Source organism: Acinonyx jubatus, chromosome D4 (assembly GCF_027475565.1).
Source record: "Acinonyx jubatus isolate Ajub_Pintada_27869175 chromosome D4, VMU_Ajub_asm_v1.0, whole genome shotgun sequence".
NCBI lineage: Eukaryota > Metazoa > Chordata > Mammalia > Carnivora > Felidae > Acinonyx > Acinonyx jubatus.
Window position 1 is genome coordinate 23,832,538 of NC_069391.1, and position 22,319 is coordinate 23,854,856.

Below are 22,319 nucleotides of genomic sequence, written 5' to 3' on the forward strand. Positions count from 1 at the left end.
CCCTTCTTTGTCAGCAGCCTGGGGCTAACCTATGACCATGTCACTTTCTCCTTTTTTCCCTAATGGGAACCCTTCCTCCCAAGCTTCCTGTCCCCACTCTCTTCCCAAGTGTGGTCCATTGTCCAGGGCGTCCTCTCTGATCCCATTTCACTGATAACTACCCTTGATTTAGTTTCTCTTCTCACACCTGTCTCCCTGCTACTTGTTCTCATCAACTTAATGTGATTATCAGGTTCTTCCTCCTTTCTTGAATCAAAGATCTCTTTTACTGGGTTCACTTTCCTTTCCCCACAACATCTAAGCATACATTTTTTCTGAGTCAGCTTCCTGTTCTGAAAACCTGCCATTCAGTCCATCAGGACTAGTCCCCAGCTGGCCTGCCACTTACCCAGTGAAGCCACCTTTTTCCTGTCACTGTGAAAGCCTCCCCTGAGGCAAAGCTGTCATTACACCTGGCAGACAATGTAGGCTGAGAAACTCATGATTCCTCTCTTTTCACTCTAAAATTCTCATTGATTTTTCTTCAGAGGGACAATAAAGCAATTTCTACCATAAGGTCATCAATGCCTTTCTTTTTTTTAAGTTGCCTTCAATGTGTCACTTTCTTGGAGAAACGTTTTTTCAATCTCCTGCTTTCTAGTTTTACTGTTCTCAGTTTGCAGGTGTCCCCCTCTGTCAAGAATTGCCTTTGTTTATCATTAACTTAATTTGGGGCTGCTGGTCAATGTCACAGCACCTCCTCAAGTCATCAGAGTTGTCAAATTACTAAGGATAGGAGACCCCAGGGGCGCCTGGGTGGCTCAGTCGGTTGAGCATCCGACTTCGGCTCAGGTCATGATCTCGCGGTCCGTGGGTTCGAGCCCCGCGTTGGGCTCTGTGCTGACAACTCAGAGCCTGGAGCCTGCTTCGGATTCTGTGTCTCCCTCTCTCTCTGACCCTCCCCCATTCATGCTCTGTCTCTCTCTGTCTCAAAAATAAATAAAACATTACAAGAAAAAAAGGATGGGAGACCCCAATTGTAAGATTTTTGTCCTAGCAAACTGACACTCTTTCATTCACGCATGCATGCATTTCTTCTGCAAATACGTATTGAGGATCTACCATGCGGCAAATATTGAGATAAATGAACTCACAATCGCCATCATTAGAGACCTAAAGTCCTATCTCAAATATAACTAGAGCTCGGTGAGACTCCGTTTGGTGCATGAAGTTGTAATCAAATAAACTATAGTTTGATAAACAAAGGTAATTAAAAACAATTCAAATCATTATCAGTGGCAGGCCGAAGACCACACTCTTAGTCCCCATCTAAATACCCTAACATTCCCTTTGCATACGTCTCCCATTCTCCGTCTCTCCAGCTGCTGGCAGAACTCTTCTGGACACTCTGGGTCACCATAAAACACTGACCTGTTGTAGAAGCATCTCTCATCTCAGCTACAAGCATGTAGATACCCAAGATAAAATGCACAAGTCTCTCAAAATGAGAACTTTTTTCAAAACATATATGAATTAGAAAGCAAGAAAGAAAATTCACTGATGCAATGAAGGAGAGATATCCAGCACTCGGCTTGACCCAGGGGCCAACCCTAAAGCCAAGTGGTTCACAGAAAGGTAACTTGACCTGGCCTCTAGTGGTCGGGAGGCTCGGGGACAAGGGGCAAAGCCTCACCTTCTTGCAAAAAGAGAAGACAGAATGGACCCCATACACCATGCCCTGAGTTGTAAAGGGTTACCTGGGGCGTCAGATGGAGGCCAGAAAATGCCACACACTAACCTGGAGAAAGGGAAGGAGACATCAGCACCATGATGCCTGTCTGTTCCACATCCCAGGGCACTCTCATCCTGCCCCTCTATCTAGACTCAGACTTACTCCCACACACACCCAACGCCACAAGCACGCCCTGAGGCCTCCAGCCATGTCCAGCTTCCCTTCCCGGAAAACTCCACACTCCACCCACCAGGACTAGGCCCTGGACCATGAGCATCACCCATGGTATTTAAAAGAAAGAATAGAATAGAATAGAATAGAATAGAATAGAAGTAAAATAAAATAAAGATAAAGATAAAGATAAAGATAAAGATAAAGATAAAGATAAAAATGAGATGTGGTTTCTGTCTCCTGATAGGACCTTGACTGCTATGCATTATCGATGCCATTATAAGAAACTCTGAGTATCCCCTTTGAGTGAGGTCTCATTGACAGTTCCAAGGGCAAGGCCAAGTGAATGAACACCAAGTCCCATATTTCATGCAGGCTGGATTTCCTCAGAGACTGAGAAATCTTCAGATCTGGGCAACTTCCACATTCTTAGATAACCTTTACTTACAACCGAAACATAAGGACTGGCTAAGTCGAGGGTCAAAAATCGTTTTTAACACAGGAGAAAATATCATTCAGAGTAGCACTCTAGCTCCCAAAACAATGCATGAGTTCCTGTTGGGTGGATTTTTTAACTGCGATTTTGGCTTTGCCAATCTAACCTACTGCTTCTGCTACATTCACTTAGAGATAGATAGGCTTGTCTGTTCTGGAAGCATCTTCTCAGCAGGAGAAAGACAGTGAAAGGTTTGGCTCAGAGAACACAAGTGACTGGAAATATTTGGCCCTGCAGGTGTTTGGATACACATTTACTAAGCAGCTACCAAGTCTGCATGTCAGAAGGACTTGGGGAATACTTTGCGCTTTGTGCTAGGAAAAGCCAAAACCTCCTATATCATCTCTTTTGTGATGAGAAGTGCAGACACCTGATGGAGATAGGTCTACAATGAAACCATCACTCTCTGTCCTCTCAGCCCATTTATCCCTGTGGTCACAGGACTCCACAGCCAAGGCTCCAGGCCCCAACATGAATGTGTTCCCGGCCTGTCCCCAGTGTGCTGGCACTGGCACTGGCCTCGGGGTGAGCTCGGGGCTGAGCAAGCCCGGCACATATTTTCTTTGTAGTGTTAACACGAACTAAAACTTAGACAAAAGACAAAGTACGGTACACAGTGGGGAGAAATCCTCCTCGCTAATCTTTGCCAGAAGTGACAACATCAGGCGGTGCAGTGATGGCACCAGACGCACCCCTGGGGCCTCGCCATGGACACCAGCATCACTCTGTGGGCGCTCACAGCCACAGCAGGGGTGAAGAGCCACTTTATGAAGTCTCAAGGGCAAAGGCATCAGAGAGTCCTCTGTAGGCAAGAGAGAAGTGCATGGACAGAAGATTAGAAGTGACAAAAGAACTGACAGTTCAAAGAAATCACAGGAGACATACCCTGGGACACCCAGAGGAGGCCCCATCAAGCTCCAGCGGAAGGCCAGAGTGTCAGGACTTATAGGACACAAGCGGGGTCTGGGTGGTTTTTTGCCCTGTGGGCAGGGTGTGCTAGGTCCTCAAAATGAAATGGGAACTCTAAGCCTAAGGAGACTATGGGAGGAAAAAAGAGAGGGGCCTAGGGAATGAGGTATGATCATCCTAGGGAAGCTGAAGCCCCTTCAGCCAAGGTTTCTGCAGCAAGCAAGGAAGATGCAAAACAGAATCATAATTCCCTTTTCCTGCCTTACCTCTGTCCTCCCCATCATCCAGCTTTGGGCACTGACTTGAGCTCTTGCAGGAAAACAAGTGATCAGATCTCCATCAGAGCGAAATGTTTAATCAATCTAGGGAATGCGGGCAACGCATGGGCTTCTGATAGGCATCACATGGATTATTAAGCAGAGAGGAGAACTGACCAGCTGGCAGCTCTTCAGCCTAAGAAAACCACGAGACTGATTCCCCAGGTTCACTACCCACTTACCCTCCTCCCACAGCCCCCAGCTCCTAGAGAACAGCCAGACACCCCTTGCAAGCCGCATGGGACGTTCCCACTTCAAGCCCAAGCCACCCCTGCCTGCCATGAGAGTGTGCAGAAACACAGGAAAGCCAGCCCTACTTGGAAACCTCAGTAATTACTATGGGAACCTGTCGGATGCCAGGAGGCTGGGAAGACAGCTTAATTAAGTGCAACATCTGACAGTTCTGATTGGGAAATTGAGGACACAGCAAGAGGGTGCCATTCAGGCAACAATCTGTTCCTTTTGTTAAGACACAGGGAGGGTCTCTTCTTTTGCCTACAACAAACAGGAGGGCTGTAATTACACAATGTCAAACTGCAGCTGAGCGTGCTATTTTAGATTTCATATTTTCCTGAAGAATTTTACAACCAAAAAGATGAAGTGCCTCCCCACTTGAACGGTGGCTGTATTTAAGGTACTTGTGATCCTATAACACTCTACAGTCCTAATTCCACTTCTCACGGCGAAGACGGGGTAGCAAGCCAAAATCTGGTGGTTCACACCGCATGTAGCGATAGAAGACTTGTGTGTTAGTTTCCCAGAGTTGCCATAACAAAGTACAACAATTGGGTGGTTTAAACAACAGAAATGTATTGCCTCACTGTTCCGAAGGCTTGGAAGTCCAAGGTCAAGGTGTTGGTACTTGGTTCTTTCTAAGGGCTGTGAGGGAGAATCTTCTCCATGCCTCTCATCTAGCTCATGGTAGTTTGCTGGCAATCTCTGACATTCCTCAGCTCGTAGATGCCATCAGCCCAATCTCTGCCTGTTTCATATGGCATTCTCCCTATATGTGTGTCTATCTCTGTGTTCAAATGTCCCTTTTACAAGGGTACAATCATATTGGATTAAAGCCCACCCTAATGACTCATCCTAACTTGAACATCTTCAAAGACCCTATTTCCAACAAAGGTACATTCAACAGGTACTGGGCATTAGGACTTCAACATCTTTTAGACGGACACCATTCAACCCATGCCACTTTGGTTCCAATAAAATCTCATGAGGATGCCCTCTGTGGGAAACAAGACAAACGGAGACACACACACACCTTCTCTAATTGACATGAGGGTGCTGAGTTCCCACCACCCCCTCAGCACCGCCCCCATCCAGTAGTCTCCAGAGGTCTCTGTAGGGTGTAGCTTAACTTTCCCCAGTTTTAGGGCAACTCAGAGGAAGGGGAGCTGGAAGGGTTTTCCCTTTTTTGTTTTGTTGTTTTAATGAGCACGTGTCAAAAATTTATTTCATCACTAATACGAGCGAGAACCGTAAGGTGTTAACAACCAGATCAAGAGCATTCAAAGAGCACACACAGCAAGGCAGTTGGAATGCTCAGATGAATTTACAAATAAATGCAAATGTAGCCAACATCCACAGTGCAATAACCAACTGCATCTCCACTGGACAAACTTCATTTGCATCTCTATGGGCAAGGATCATTTGCATTACTATCACTTTTCTACAAAGGGACAAAAAAGCTTCAAAGCAATGAAAGATGCAGATAACCAGAAAGGGTGCCAGACAAGACACCCAGTCATCTTTTTTGCCCATTTCTAATTCTTTCACATTTTTTTTTCCTGGCAGTATATATGCCTCCTAGGTGCTAGGGCCACCTGCTTATATGTCATCCATCATTTAAGGCATTTATATCCATGAGGGCAGTGGAGGGAGGGTCTACTGGGGGGAAGGAAGTGTTCTTTGGGAACTTTTAGGATGGCCCCTCCTCTCCACCTCACCCACGGTTGCTCCCAAGACCCTGACCACAGAGAACTGAATTTCTCAGTGGTCACAGGGCTTCCTCAGCTCCTCCTGGGAGACCAGGCTCTCTCGAAATCAGCACCAAGCTTTCCTGTCCCATCCTTTGCCCTCACTACCAAGTCCTTCGTTGCCTGCCCTTGGCCCCACTAATTTTTCTCTCCTTTTCCAGCATACACTCCAGGGGTCAACTCAGCCCTGGCCAGGCATTCACTCGGGCCACTTCCCTAAACTGGGAAGACCATCAGTCTCAAGATCAACCTTGTCTGCCCTCTCTGTTGTGGTTCCCAACCACTTTGAGACTTGGAGATAAAAGGCTGAGACTAGAGACGTACATTTCTCTAGTTCACTTAGTGGCTATGTGACCCCAAGTGACATAATTTCCCTAAGCTCTAATTTCCACCATCCACAATCTCAGAATTTCTGTGTGTATAAATGAGTGTAGCAAATGCTGCAGTCTTCCGTCCAGATCCCCTCCATGATCTAGGAATGGGGCACCTGTTCCCCCAGTTCACAGTACAGCCCCTCCCTGGAGCCAGCCCCATGCCAAAGGGAGCTGCCTCACCCCCCGGATATGACCTACCCCTACCCACACCCCCACCAGGAGCAGCCGGCTTACAACTCCCAGGCCACGTGGGGATACAAAGCCTCAGCCCTCTTGCCTCAATGTGGAACATCTCTGGAGGGCCCCCTCAGTTTCAGCGCTCCCTGTGGGATCAGCTGGGGTCTCCATTGCAACTAAATCACCGTTCAACTTCTCCTTCTGCCCAGCCATGCCTCTTTCGCTCCCTTACGGGTATGTTCCCAAGGGACTATCCAATAAATTTTTCTCAGGAAGGCCTCAGAGTCTCAGTGTCTCCTTGGGAACACGATCCTGCAACAATGAGACAACGCTGAGCATACGGTAGCAGCTCAAATATGCCACTAGCAAGCTATGTGACCCCCTCAAGTTACTTCTCTCCTCACAAACTCACGGTTGCATGCTGACACAGTTATGAGAAAAAAGGCAGGACAGCCTTGGTAACTTGGCTAAAACGTGGACGGTGGGGCGGGAAGGCAGTGGGGTGCTGGTTTTCTGCCTGCTCCGGTGGAAATTCCACACAGCAGGGTGAGGGCAGGGCCAGGTAAGTGCCGAGATTGTTTCCTTCCACATCCTGCCAGCCTCCTGAAACTGATACTCCTGGGAAAGGCAGACATCTTAACAGTGTTACATTCTCCTGCAGGTCGGGGTGGTTCTTGACCAGGCCCCCTACATCTCAGATAAGGGCTGGGATCCTGTCAGTCAGCCACACAGCAGCAGCCACATGGGGGATGAAGTTTCAGTTGCTTTTGGGGTCACCGCTTCTCGCTCAGCCATGCCCAGAAGCAGAAGTACCTGGTGCAGCCTGAACCCCTTGCCTAGGGCACAGTGTGGTCTCTGAAACTCACGTTTCTCACTCCTGCTAGAGATTGAGAGGGACTTTGGGGACCCCAGAGCCCACGCACACTGGTAGAACTATACTACACACACACACACACACACACACACACACACACACACACAACTTCCCACCACTACCTGACATTCTTGCCACTTCATTCCCAAGAAAACACACACAATTCAAGCTTATGTAGATTTCGCATTGCTTGCAAGACCTTGGACAAATAAAATGTTCTGAGGCTCAGTTTTTTCACCTCTAAAATGGGGGTGAGTATTAATGTGAGTACCAAAAGTTGCTATAATAAGTACCAAAACTCTCACTGGCTTCACATAGTAAACATGTATTTGTTGCTTGTTTGAAGTTCAAAATGGGTAGCACGGAGTGGTGGTTGTCCTCCAGGATGTGATTCAAAAGTCAGACTCCTCTGGGGCGCCTGGGTGGCTCAGTGGGTTAAGCATCTGACTTTGGCCCAGGTCATGGTCTCACGGTTTGTGAGTTTGAGCCCCGCGTCGGGCTCTGTGCTGACAGCTCAGAGCCTGGAGCCTGCTTCGGATTCTGTGTCTCCCTCTCTCTCGGCCCCTCCCCTGCTCATGCTCTGTCTCTCTCTCAAAAATAAATAAACATTTAAGAAATTTTTTTAAAAGTCAGACTCCTTCTAGCGTATAGTTCCATGCTTGCCTTCACAAGACAGAGAAGGAGAAAAGAACACGGAGGGTCAGAGTTGAGGGAGGAGTGTGTAGGCCAGGCCTAGAAGTAACAAATAACACCTTCACTAACAAGCCTTTGACCAACACTCAAAACTCAGTCATATCACCATCCTTAACTGCAAATGAGTCTGGGAAATAGAGGTTAGCTGTGTGCCCACAAGGAGAAGCCAGCCAGTCCCTGCCACAGGATGACAACCTTACAGGATTATTGTGAGATTAATAAAATAAGCATTCCAGGTGCACAGTGAGTGTTCAATAGCTATTACGTGTTGCGGTTATTAACACCCACAAGGGCAACTCAACAGGTCTCTGAGAAGTTGCTGAGGATGCTGCGTCAGACATGGGTCCTGGACCAGGGGTGTTGATTTTTGTCTTGCCTGGGCCTAAACACCACCCATGACAGGCTCACGGTGATGAACTCAAGCTCACATTTCTGCTGACTCCCCTTGTGGGAAGGAGGGGAGGTGAACGTTAATTCTGACTCAGGAGGAGGCAAGAAATAGTGGGTGCTTCAGCTTCAGTTCAAATTCTTCCCACCTACCATGCTGTGACCAGTTTTTCTCCCTAAATTCCTAGAAGGTGAACATGACTTGGAACCACAAGAATTTATTGCCCTTCCAAGGTCTCCCAGTCAAGCTATGGGAAGAATGTGTGTTCTCCTGCGACTTTGACACCAGCCCACTCCTTGAAAAATAACAACCTCGGCTTTGTATTTCTAGAGGTATAGCTGCCTCTTTTCTTCCTTATTCTAAAAGGTCTCTATGATATCCCAAATACCTCTGCCTAAGACATTTGGGGAAAGGCTCCATGATCACATTTCTTCTCTGACCTCCAAGGTTCTCTCTCTTTTTTTTTTTTTAACGTTTATTTATTTTTGAGACAGAGAGAGACAGAGCATGAATGGGGGAGGGTCAGAGAGAGAGGGAGACACAGAATCCAAAACAGGCTCCAGGCTCTGAGCAGTCAGCACAGAGCCCAATGCAGGGCTCGAACTCACGGACCGCGAGATCATGACCTGAGCTGAAGTCGGACGTTTAACCAACCGAGCCACCCCGGCGCCCCTCCAAGTTTCTCTCTTAATAGAACAGAGGAGAGGAGTTGTATTAATGCCAACAAATGGGGGAAAGACAAAACACCATTATTTTTTTTACCTCCCAACTGCTACATCCCCCCCACACACACGTGTGCATGTATGAGTGCACACGCACAAGCAACAATAACAACCCTCAGATGCACCTGTCATTTTGGTTGGGGCACAGGCAGGAAGCAGGAAATGGGGAAAAAAGGGAAGTGGGGGGAAAGGCAGATGCACTATAAGATTTGGGAGCAAAAGGCAAGTAAAAGTTCTACAGAGCTACACATGCTGGGAATTGTTGCCCTGACCCGAAATAACTTTATCTCTAATGATCTAGCTTTCTTACAAGATAAGCGCCTTGCAGCAAATAAATATTTTTTTCAAGTTGAAGATGCAGAAAAGCAGAGAATTAAATGATTTGGTAATGAAACACAGCAGTCTTTTGGAAAATATTGGTTCACTAGCTTATGCAGATTTTCCAAATGTTGGCTCTTTTCATTATACAATATCAAAAAATCTCATTTGTTAATATTACCACAAATCTCATCGGAAAATTCTTGAAGGACTGAGAAGCTGTCAAGCTCACAGCGGCCAGAAACAAGTTTTCCAAAATTCAAATTTTTGGCTGAAAATGTGTATTTTTATCACTGCTAACAAATACTGTCAGTTGTCCTCCGTAAAGAGACAGGCTCATTTTATTCATTTCCAGGAAAATATTCCCCAGACACCCTAGTCTGAATAACCCCGGCTTGTCTACTAATCTTTCTTTTCCATAAAAAGGGGTGTGGGGGGGATTAAATGAGATCTTAACACACAAGTGCTTTTAAAAAAGACAACCATGGCATCTCAGAATGTAGCAAAGTACTTTATACACACTTCATTCCTTAGGATATGTATTTTTTTAAGATGTTTTTCAATTTTTTTTAGGTTTATTTATTTCGAGGGAAAGAGAGAGCATGCACAAGTGGGGGAGGGGCAGAGAGAGAGGGAGAGAGAATCCCAAGCAGGCTCCACACTATCAGCACACAGCCAGACGTGGGCTGGATCTCACAAACTGTGAGATCATGACCTGAGCCGATATCAAGTCCGACACTCAACTGGCTGAGCCACCCAGGCGCTGCAAAGATGTTTCTTATTTTTAAGTAACCTCGATACCCAATGTGGGGCTCAAACGCATAACCCTGAGATCAAGAGTCACGTGTTCCACCGACTGAGCCAGCCAGGCGCCCCCTACTCAGGATATATTTTAAATATGTGTACGTAAGGGCCAAGATCTAATAAAATTAATCACTTTTATCATTTCCTTAAGTCACTCCTAAGTGAAACTGGCATTTATTTTTCCACTTCAAATGAGCGGGCAGGGCAGGGCGCAATGACACTGACAGTCCAGCAGCTTTATGCACCACTGGTTAACGCCATCAGCGCAAATGTTGATACCGTGAAAAAGGCAAAGAACATCGTAATGTTGTTATGAAAATAGTCTTGATTCTGAGGACCCCCTGGAAGAATCATGGGAACTTTTAGGGATCCCCAGACCATACTTTTGAACAGCTGCTATGGATCAAGCAGGAGTCTCTGCCTCATTGGCCACCAACCCCAACTCCTCCAGCACAACCACCACCTCCCAGACACTGAAATAGCCGGTTATAGGACTGGTATGTACCCTTAATACACACTTTTACTGTATGGACCATAACCATGGAAAATCTATACGGGTTTTTGCTGCTGTTGTTATTTTTACATTTGGATAAATATCATGCTCCGCATGTCATTTTGCGGTGTGCTGTTTTCGGGCAATAGTGTATTTTTGAGCTTCGCCCAAATTGATTCAAAGAGATCTAGTCAAGTCTTAACGGTACGGAATTCCACAAAGTGTATTATTTTATCCATTCCTCTGTTTTATTTATCCATCCCTCTATTTGAAAGTTTTTCTTTTTCTTCTGGGAAGATTAGTCTTATTTTGTTTACATTTTAAGCAGTGCATTTTGAATTGTATCTTGGGATACATGAAAAGCTGTATATAACATGCATGTGATGTAAAGAATAATACACGAAAGGAGGCCCAAGGACAAGGGTGTTATCATCCCGATGAAGGAGCCTCCTATTTGGCTGGGACTCGAGCAGACTGGCCAGGGTGAGTCAGGTTTGGTTTCTCACCCCAGAGTTTGGCAAGGCTTCAGGTACCCCATGAAGACATGAAAAGACATCATTCTTGAAGGCTAAGATGAAACTTGCTATTTTACTCGGGGACAAGGACCCTCCTTTTCCGGGACTGAAAGATACACAAAGTTTCCTTGTTCCCCTAAAGCAGGACTCAGGTTGGAAAGACTGGTCGTTGTCCACTGTTTGCTCTCAGCACAAGACAGAACAATGAATTTTTTTAATGTCTTTAACGTCACTGTTGTCCCCAGGTTATACTGTGACAAAACAAGTGATTGCCTTTTTTGGCAATAATGTGAAATTTCAGCATTTTTAGCTTGAAAAGGCGATTACTATGTAAGTAGTTATTAATTGTTTTCAGACAATTAAAAATGTGGGGATGGGGGCGACTTGGTGGCTCAGTCGGTTGGGCATCCAACTCTTGACTTTGGCTCAGGTCATGATCTTGCGGTTCATGGAATCCAGCCCCACGTCAGGCTCCGCGCTAACAGTGTGGGGCTGCTTGGTATCCTCTCTCTCCCTCCCTCTCTCTCTGCCCCTCCTCCACTTCTGAGTTGGAGTTGAGGTTCAGAGGGATGAACATGGCCTCTGGGGTGGTTCAGAGATGAGTGCAACTTGCAACTCTATCACGCAGCAGTCGTGTGATGTTGAGCAGGTCACTTGGGGCCCCTGCACATGACTTTCTGCATTTGTCCAAGGGGCACCTTCCTCACACCTTCACTGTGTCACACAAGACAATGTGGGCAGTGTGTGGGCATAGAGTGCACAATAAATAACAGCCATTGATGCTCATTCATCAGGCATGAGAATTCTCTCAGAACTTTCTGACATGTTATTTTAATTACCAGAATTATGGATTTGACTTGAATCTACGATTCTGAGAAATTTTATAAATACAGCCTGACTTCATGCCTCCTTGGACTGCCACTCAAACCACGCTTTCCGCAATTCGCTTCCAGCCAGCCACCCCACAGAACCTTTCTTCCCATAGACGCCGTGGCCTTCACATGGCTGAACCGAGTGGCACGTCCCTGCCCTCATTGTACCTGACCTTTCCACAGCACTGACATCACTGGCGACTTCCCGATTCTTGAGACTCTGTCCTCCTCGGCTCCTGTGACCCTCATTTCTCCTGGCTTTCCCCAGCTCCCAGGCAACAACATCCTTCGTGGACACCTCAGAACTGGCAGTGTGCCGTGGGCTTGGCCTCCAGGCCTCATCTCTTCTCACTTTTCATTTCTCTCCCTGAGTGATCTCGTTTGCTCTCACATACAGATAAGACCCATATCTCCATCTCCAGACCTGGCCTCTCTCTGAACTTCTGATTCTGTTTTCTGACTCTAATGAATTCCTCCGCATTGCAGTCCTCAGGCATCTCGAAGTCAACATACCCCAAATTCACCAACCCGTGGGCCTTCATCCCGAATTTGTGCTCCTTCTGCAGAACCCGCCTTGGTGAATCCCCTACCACCATCCGCTAAGTTATCTAACTCAGAAACATTAGTACAAGCCTACGAGCATCACGAGTCACCAGCTGTATAAATCCTGCTTTCCTTTAAAAAGAAAAAATATACCTGTGTTCTGAACTCTCCAGTCAGTTCTCACCTGCTTCATTCAAGCCCCTCCTAGCTGACCTCTCTGTCTCTAGACTAGTGTCTTTCCACTATGTGTATCCAGGATGTGTGTCCAATGTGTATCCTGGATGATCTTTCTAAAACAGTCACACACACATAGAGTTGACCCACGATTGCCAACTATTTGTGACCACATAATTTATCAGCCAAACAGACACTTTGGATAGTAATAGGTATGCTATGAACAATTGTACTAACACAGCAAATAAACCCTAACTCTCTGCCAGGTACTGCACTAAGTGTTCTATATACCCAAAACACTTATCAGGTAACTACTATTCCTATCCACTTAAGATGAGGAAATTAAGGCTTACAGAGGGTAAGTGGTTTGTTCATGAACACACAGCTTGAATCCCACAGTTTGAATGCGTGAGATTCAAACTCAGCACCAGCTGACTCTAGAGCTCATACTCCTTTTTTTTTCTTTTTTTTTTTTTTGTTTATTTATTTATTTTGAGAGAAACAGAGAGCATGAGCGGGGGAGAGGCAGAGAGAGAGAATCCCAAGCAGGCTCCACACTGTCAGTGCAGAGGAACCCCATTCTGGGCTTGAACCCAAGAACTGTGAGATCATGATCTGAGCTGAAATCAAGAGTTGGATAACCAACTGAGCCACCCAGACACCCTTATTTTTTATTTTTTTAATTGAAGCCTACTTGACACACTGTTATATTAGTTTCAGGCATACAATATAGTGATTCTGTAAGTCTATATACTATGGCGCTCATACCCTTAGCCTCTTCCCTATACTGATCATCATCATCCTCTCATTCAAAAAAAAAAAATGTGTTAGGCCTCCCTATTGATTTCATAACAAAGTTTTCATGGTCTGACATGACCCCGACTTCTCTCTGGCCACTTCTTCACAGGAGCCCCTCACTGCAGCTGGGCACAAGCAACTCACCTCCTCACCTCAGTGCACGTGCTCTCTGTTTTCCCACAACTTCCTTATCTAATTCCTCATAATCCATCAAACTCAAATAGTCATCTCTCCAGGTTAGCTGCCTCTCCGGTGGGTTCCCTTGCCATCCTGTGCATGAATAAGTCACAGTGTGAATTACACTATAATTTCTATATCCCCCACTCGTAGAGTTCACTCTATTATCTTCTTCAAACTATTGTAACCCAGTGCTTTGTTTATTTGCCTTCAAATGTTCCCGTTTCCTGATATGTGTATTTAAAACTATAAGTTTCCCTCTAAATGCTGCTTTGGCTGTGCCTCATGAATTTTGACATATATTGATCCCTTTAACCCAAAGATTTGGGGGCCTCTCTTTGGTTTTGGTTGTTTATTGTTTGTTGGTTTCCAGGAAATGGAAAATGTTTAACTTTTATTATTAGCAATTTTTAATTTTGTTACATGATCACAGAACATAGTTTGCATGATATTGACTCTTTGGAATAAATTAGACCTTTTTCTATGGCCTAGAACATGGCCAATTTTAATAAACATACAATGTATGATCAACATATACATATTCTATGTGTTGGAGACGAAATGTGGTATGTATCTATTTCTTCAGGCTTATTAGTTATGTTGGTTCTTCTGTGTCTTTACATATTTTAAGTCAGCTCTGTCAGGGATGTTTTAAAATTTCTAATGACCTTATACAAAATTAAAAGGTTTTTATCTGCCCTTTACAGTTAGTGGGTCCCTAATGAACCGGGCTTTCATCCCTTGCTGTTTTTAGATTCCAATTAAACTTGTTTGTAGAATAGACAAATAACTAAAGATGTAGTGTCTTCCACGACTTAATATTGTCTTCCAATAGGGTCGTGTTGAAGTTGGTGGCTTGCACCCCAGCATTTAGTACAGGTACTGGATACAGTACAGTTTGTAGTTGAATAAGTGAAGATACTGCCATGACCTTCTTGATATCTGGAACTCATCTCATTAGAAACAAGTCATTTAGAACGCAGCTCAACTAAACTTTAGCTCTGACTCAACATGCCCTTGGCCACTCCAGTGCCACTCCACTACAGGAGAAGGGTTACAGAGTGGACAGAAGCCAGGGCCCATGTAAGAGAGGGTGCTTGTCCTTCAGCTTCATTAACTCAGTGGCAACTGTTTCATCTGTGAAAGTTCTTCCTCATGACATAGCTATTTGGTTTTAGCTTCATGCCAGGACCACCAGGGAAGTGAGTCAGGATTGACTGACTGATTGACTGACTGGGGAGGATAGGAGAGGGTCCACGTCAGGACTTATTATCTCAAATCTCCAGCTGAGAATCTGAAGGACTGGATCATACCACAGGGTCACACAGTTAATAATAGAGAATGATAGGTAATGACAGAAAAGCCCAGTCTGGTGTCCTTTTCACAGCAGCATACAGAAGCCCGCTCATTTCTTTCGAAAATTAAAGGACATCTTATTTGGAATCATGTTTGAGAATCTGGTGATTTCCCCTTCAATTAATTTAGGATTGCAAGAATGCAGTAAATCAATAACAAGCTATGGCAAGTATATGGAGAAAAATGTAGGTGGGAATGTAAGAGGGTGCCATTATTGTGGAAAACAGTCTGGCAGTTAGTCAAAAAGCTCAACAGAGAGTTCACATATGACCCAGCAATTCCACTCCTAGCTATATGCATACCCAAGAGAACTGAAAACATATGTTCACACAAAAAACTTACACATAAATGTTCACAGCAGCATTATTCATAACTGCTAAAATTTGGAAATAACCCAAATGTCCATTGACTGATGAATGGATAGACAAAATGTGGCATATCCATACAACAGAATATTGTTCAGACATAAAAAGGAATGAAGAACTGATATATGCTGCAACATGGATGAATCTTGAAAACATGATGCTCAGTGAAAGAAGCCTGACACAAAGGCCACGTAATGTTATGCATTTATATGAAATGCCTAGAATAGGCAAATCCATAGGGATGGAAAGTAAATTCATGGCTTTCAGGGGCTGGAGGGCAGGGGGAAGTGAGGAGTGACAGCTAATGAGTATGGATTTCTCTTTGGGGTAACAAAAAAATCTGGAATTAGTGACAATGGTTGTACACCTTGTGCTTATACTAAAACCCAGTAAACTGTGCGTTTTAGAAGGGTGTGTTTTATGGCATATGAATCAAAACTCAATTTTTAAAAAGAGGAGGGCAAATCAGGGATCATGGATCACTGCTCTAAATCCCAATAGAAAATTCCCTGGAAGCAGCACAGCACACAAGACCATGGACTTTGGAAAAAGAGGGAGTGTATTCAAGTTCTGCCCTTCCAATATGACCACCAGAACTTGGGCATTTTATTTAATTTCTCTAAGCATCAGTTTCCCTTCCTGTAAAATGATGGCATTATTACCTATTTCATGGGCTGGCTGTAAGGATTAAACGAAACTACATAAGATAGTACCATACGACACCGTGTAATAAATGACTGCTACTATTATTATTACTTGTATTATTACAATTATTATTTTCACATCTTTCAGATCTTTCATATCTCATAATTTTTTTAGTACTATTTTATAGGACACTTCCAATAACAGACATATTGAATGGTTCCAAGTTCCATGAGCGCAATCTTGGCAAATTCTTTAAACGATATGGCTTGAAGGAAAAATCTATTTTTAGTATACTCAGATATGCACTGTACTTGTTCCATGAAATAAATAATAATTAGCAAAACAGCTGCTGAAAGCATGTCGCATGAATTCGTTTAATAGATTGTTATAAATAGCAGTAGAAATATTTGCCCATTGCGCCCCCTTGTGAGAGTTTAGGGGAACTACCTTTATTCTAGAAAGTAGGTAGCTTTGAGCCTGGCAATTCAAAGGGTCCTCAGATCAGCAGCATGGGTATCAATTGAGAGTTTGCTGTTAATGTAGATATTGGATTCCAAATTCCACCCCCCGTTTAGAATTTCCGTATTAACATTCTCCCCGGATGATTTTTACACACATTAAGTTTGAGAAGTACTGGCTTAGAGCATATAGTAAACGATTATTTTTTTTATTCAGGAAACATTCATTGAGTATCTTACTGTCAAATGTTAAATACTGTACAGGAACTGGAAATAGCAAGATAAATATATTTTTCCATAAAGAAATTTGTGATTAAAAACTTGTAACGATTAGAATTGTGTACCTTAAAGTAAATTTTATGGTTTGCAAATTATATCTCAAATTAAAAAAAAAAAAAGTATGGCAAATCAAGAATCATAGATCACTGCTCTAAATTCCAATAGAAAAGTTCCAAGGAAGAAGCACAGCACACAAGAGTATGGACTTTGGAAACAGATACATCATATTAAGGGGCACCTGGATGGCTTAGTCAGTTAAGCGCCGGGCGGGGTGGGGGGGGTGGTTCTGTGCTGACAGCTCAGAGCCTGGAGCCTGCTTCAGATTCTCTGTCTCTTTCTCTCTCTCTCTGCCCCTCCCCTGCTCCCACTCTGTTTCTCTCTCTCTCTCTCTCAAAAATAAACACACACTAAAAAAGATGCATCATATTAAATTTTGCCCTTCCCATCCAATGAACGTTATAGTAGAATCATGTATAAAATGCAATGGTACACAAAGATGAGAACAACTAACTCTGATTCGAAGAACAGAAGGAAGGTTGAAGGAGGAGGTTGCATCTGAATGGATCTTAGTAGGCAGAAATTTACCAGGTGGAGAACGTTGGGCAGAGCATTCCAGTCTGAAGGGATGCCATGAGGAAAAGGACATACATTCAAAGGTGTGTAAAGTGTCACATGTCAAATCCTTTGGTTAGTCTTCGGTGGGCACAGTGTTGGTTAAAAGGCAATTACCTCCAGGGGACTGAATTATTGGAAATTCTTGCTTTTTCCAAAATATACATTTCTGTAAATTTGAAAAGTTAACAACAAAATGAGAACAATAAATGTCTAAAATTAACGATCTAAACTTCCATCTTAACATAGAAAAAGGAAAGAAAAAGGGCGCATGGTTAAGCACCTGACTTCAGCTCAGATCACAATCTCTCAGTTCACGAGTTCTAGCCCCATGTCAGGCTCACACTGCTGACAGCTCTGAGCCTGGAGCCTGCTTTAGATTCTGTGTTTCCCTCTCTCTCTGCCCCTCCCCCACTGGAATATTAAAAATTTCTTTCTCCAAAAAAAAAGGGAAAGCAAATGAAAAGAAAAATAGGTAGAAGTAAGGAAATAATAAAAATAACAGCAGGGGCGCCTGGGTGGCTCAGTCGATTGAGCTTCCGACTTCGGGCTCAGGTCATGATCTCGCGGTTTGTGAGTTCGAGCCCTGCGTCGGGCTCCGTGCTGACAGCTCAGAGCCTGGAGACTGTTTTAGATTTTGTGTCTCCTCCTCTCTCTGCCCCTCCCATGCTCATGCTCTGTCTCTCTCTGTCTCTCAATAATAAATAAACATTAAGAAAAAAAATTTTTTTAAATAAGAGCAGAAATCAATGAAATAGAATATGGTGAAACAAAAAAAAAAAAAAAATCAATTAAACTAAAAGCAAATTCCATGAAGAAAATCAATGAAACTGACAAATCCTTAGCCAAACTGCCAAGTTCAAAGGAGAGAAAACACAATTACCAATATCATAAATGAAAGAGGGGGGTGTAATGATGTACAGCATGGTGACTATACTTAATACCATATTGCACATTCGAGAGTTGCTGAGTAGATCTTGAAAGTCCTCATCACAAGAAAAAAAAACAAAACTGTAACTATGTATTATGACAGATGGTAACCAGACTCACGGTGGTGATTATTTCACAATATACACAAATATCAAATCATTATGTTGTACACCTGAAACTAATATAATGTCAGTTAAATCTCAATTTTAAGAAAAGAAGTGAAAGAGGGACACTGTTCATAGTCATTAAAGCGGCAATAAGAAAATACTACAAAAGACTTTTGCCCATAAATTCAATGACTTAGATGAAGTAGACAAATATCTTGAAAGATACAAATTAACAAAACTCACTGGAGAAAAAATTAGGAAATCTGAGTATCCCAATATCTGTTAAAGAAAATAAACTTGTAATTAAAAACTTCTGACAAAGAAACCTTCAGACCCAGGTATCTTCACTGATAAATTCCATCAAGCATTTAAGGAAGAGATAACATCAATTCTACAAAAACTCTTCCAGGGAATCAAGGAAAACAGAGCACTTCCCAACTCACTTTATGAGACCAGCATTACCTTGTGCCCTAAACCAGGCAAACACTTTGCAAGAAACGACAAACTGAGACCGATATCCTTCGTAATACAAACACAAAAATCCATAGTAAAATTTTAGCAAAGAAAAACAGGAAACATATTAAAAGGAAAACCAAGTGTTAGCAGATCAAAGGGGAAAACCCATACAATTTGCTCAGTAGATGCAGGAAAAGCATTTGATGAAACAGTTTTATAAAGTTAAGGACACGCATACCACAGATTCTGCAATTCTACTCATAAGGAAGTACCCTAGGGGAAGTTAAAACATATGTCTACACAAACGCTAGCATGCAAATGTTCACAGCAGCTTTCGTGGTACTGATCCAAAACTGGCAACAATCCAAACGCGTATTCACAGCAGAATGGACGCACAAGTATCCATACGGTGGAAAACTACTCAGCAATAATAAAAATGACTTATGATACATGCAAAAGCATGGATGAATCTCCACATTCTTATGCTGAGTGACAGGAGCCTAACATAAAAGAGTATATTTGTATGAAACTATAAAAAAGGCAAATCTCTCATGGCAGAAAGGGAGTCACTGGAAGCCCAGGACCAGGGATGGATGGAAAATTGACTAGGAAGGGCAGTGTAGGATGATGGAAATGTGTAAATCTTGACTGTGATACTGATTACACAAGGGTATAAATATGTCAAAAGTCACCAAATATACACCTAAAATGGGTACAGCTTCATATATAAAGCATACCTCAATAAAACTGATTTCTTTTTTTTTTTTTTTTTTTTACAAAAGCACATCCATGGGGGGGGGCGGTTTTCATTGGTCTTGCAGATGGTAGGGATGAGTTTGAGCTGGACCACGGAATCTCTGGCATCACTGGTGAGGTCAGAGAAGCCTGTCTGCTGGGGTTCTGGTGACAGTTTAAATCCCAACAGGCATCTCAGCACAGTACATACAGACAGTGCTGCTGATGTGCCAGCTCAGTGAAAATGTGAAGGTCTCAAATGGGGGATTTGACTTACAATTTTGTACTTGGGGGGTGTCTGGCTGGCTCAGTCTGCACAGTGTGTGACTCTGGATCCTAGAGTTATGAATTCAAGCTCCACATTAGGTGTGTAGCCTACTTAGACAGAGAGACAGAGACAGAGAGAGAGAGAGAGAGAGGGAGGGAGGCACCTAGATGGCCCAGTCAGTTAAGCGTCCAACTCTTGATTTCAGTTTGTGAGTTCAAGACCAGCCATCAGACGCCCAGCGTGGAGTCTGCCTGGAATTCTCTGTCTCCTTCTTTCTCTGCCCTTCCCTTGCTTGCTATCTCTCTCTCAAAAATAAATAAATAAAACTTTAAAAAAGTAATAAAATAAAGTTTTTATTTATCTCTGGGTTCAGAGATGAAAAATGTGTAAAAAAAAAAATCAGGGCACTCCCCCATATTCTGAGAAGGAAAGTAATGACTTAGGGGGTGACATCCAAATTTTGAATTAGAGAACTTTAGATCCAAACAGATCTCAGTTCAAATTCCAGTCTCCCATTTACTAGCTGGATCAAACCCGACAAACCCTTAAGGACTTTGAGCCTCCTTCGTCTTAACTGTAAAATGGGTATAACGACCCCTGCATCATGGGATTGTCCCAAGGATAACACAAGACCGTGTGTGCACTGTACCTGCAGGCTGTCTACATCGCAGACCATCAGAAATCATCTTGGGGGTAGGAGGGAATGTGCTGTATCTTGCGGGGCAGATCGTTGTCCCGGACATATTTCATTGCCTTCTCTGGCCTCTGCTCCTGAATTAAATGAACTGCAATGTTGTTTTGGTTACTTATTGCTCAGTATCTTTTCTTCCTCCTTTTTTCTGTTCTTCTTCGTCTAAGTAGAAGAAACTGAGTGCTCAATGGTAGTTTTCTGGTGCAACCAATACTCTTCACCAGCTTTATAACTAAGGGCGAAGGTGGTGGTGGCAAGAACACCAACTGACACAGTAGTAACATTGTTGACATCCAATCCCACCTACGCAGACAGGTTCTGCCCTCTTTAGAAGTAGCAAAGGGCGGGCAATGCAACAGATTGCCACAGCCTCTGGCAACCTAAGCGCACGCACAGAAGTCACTAGAGCCGCGACTGCCCCTGTCTCCCCGTCCAGAGCGTTCTCCCACCATGGCCTGGGCAGGCAGGACAGATGAGGGGATGAAGTTTATTCTCACAGGTCTTGGCTGTGCCTGGAAGAGAAATAACAGGCAGATACACTTGCAAGGCGCTTTCAAACTCCAGCCCAAGGCACCTCTTTATCTGAACCTCACACTCTTCGTGTAACTTCAGTAACTGGCCCCTTCCAACCTCTTCAAATGCCATTCACCTCCTTCCTCTAGGTGGCGCTCATAAGCCACAGATTACTATTGCTGATTACTTCATCTCTAGGGGTTTTGCACATCACAATGTTATTAGCATAAAGAGGTAACTCAAAACTTAGGAAGCCAGAAAAGAGACTCACACCATGTGTCCTTAGCCAAGACCCCAGGTCATATTCCACAAGTGTCCTTGGCTCACTTCCCTTCTGTGGTCACAAGAAAGTCCAAGCTTCACAGCTTTCTATCCAAACAAACACATTTCATGTCTGTATATAAATGTCTGTATTCTGATACTATAGATTTATCTTATGATTGATTCTATTCTTCAAATAATATCAATCTTCAAATAACATCAACAATGGCCAAGCCTTACTGAGCACTGCTATGTCCAAAAAAGTGTGCTAAGTATGAGACACACAATTTCACGTAATCCCTACAACATTGTATGAGGTAGTTACCATTATTATCACTACACAGAAAGGAAACTGAGGCTCTGAGACTTTGAGTGACTTGCCCAACTAGTAAATAATAGAGGAGGTATTTGAACCCAGGTCTGTTCTAATTATTATTCCTGTCACCATTCTGTCATCACTGGTTCTAAAGCAGTGGAGAACCTTTTCTCTTAGCCCCTGTGGTGTACAGACGGTTATTTGGTGATCAAGACACATGATTTCCTATTGATACACAGATAAGTGTCCTCTGTGTTGACAATGTGGCCCTACCCTTCAGGTCCAAGAAGGGTCTCAAGCAGCAATTTAACCTGGTAGTTACTGCCAGAGAGAAAAGGAAACTAGTCATTCAGATGAAATACAGTGCCATTTTTCATCCGTATCTTTGGTATCCTGATGCATGATGGTAATGATTCTGTTTGCTAGGTGTGGCAATTGGCTGGGCTTTGACCCAGATGGAACCACCTGGGTTCAGTGCCCTGGAGAGCCACATTGAGGGTCTGGTGGGGCAGAGCAGGGCTCCCAGGGTCACTTGTCTCAACTTTCCTGACTATGCTCTGATTCCCCTGCTCCCTGCTGTAAACCTTGGGGGCTTCTCTGGGGTACCTGTAGCGTCCGTGGGAGAAAAGTCTTAAGCTCTTTCCTGAGGAGAGCTGGCTCTCAATCTGCAAGTTCCCAGTGTCCCTCCAAAGGGAGCAGGGAGTGGGTAGTGGAGAAGCAGGATTTTATTACAGCAAGACTAATGATGTGCTTTCCTATTAAGAACCAGATATCCTAGTCCTCCTAAATGGCGTAGGCTCAAAATCTAGGTGTTGAGGA

The 22,319-nt window shown here is 43.8% G+C and overlaps 1 protein-coding gene across 1 annotated transcript in view; it reads right to left on the reverse strand.

The window, feature by feature from the left end:
• PALM2AKAP2 (PALM2 and AKAP2 fusion) overlaps positions 1 to 20,902 on the reverse strand; it is a 504,955-nt gene extending 484,053 nt beyond the window's left edge. The window contains exon 1 of the mRNA XM_053204813.1: positions 20,369 to 20,902. The gene's annotated coding sequence lies outside the window, so the exon portion shown is untranslated. The remainder of the gene's footprint in view (positions 1 to 20,368) is intronic.
• Positions 20,903 to 22,319: the final 1,417 nt, after the last annotated feature.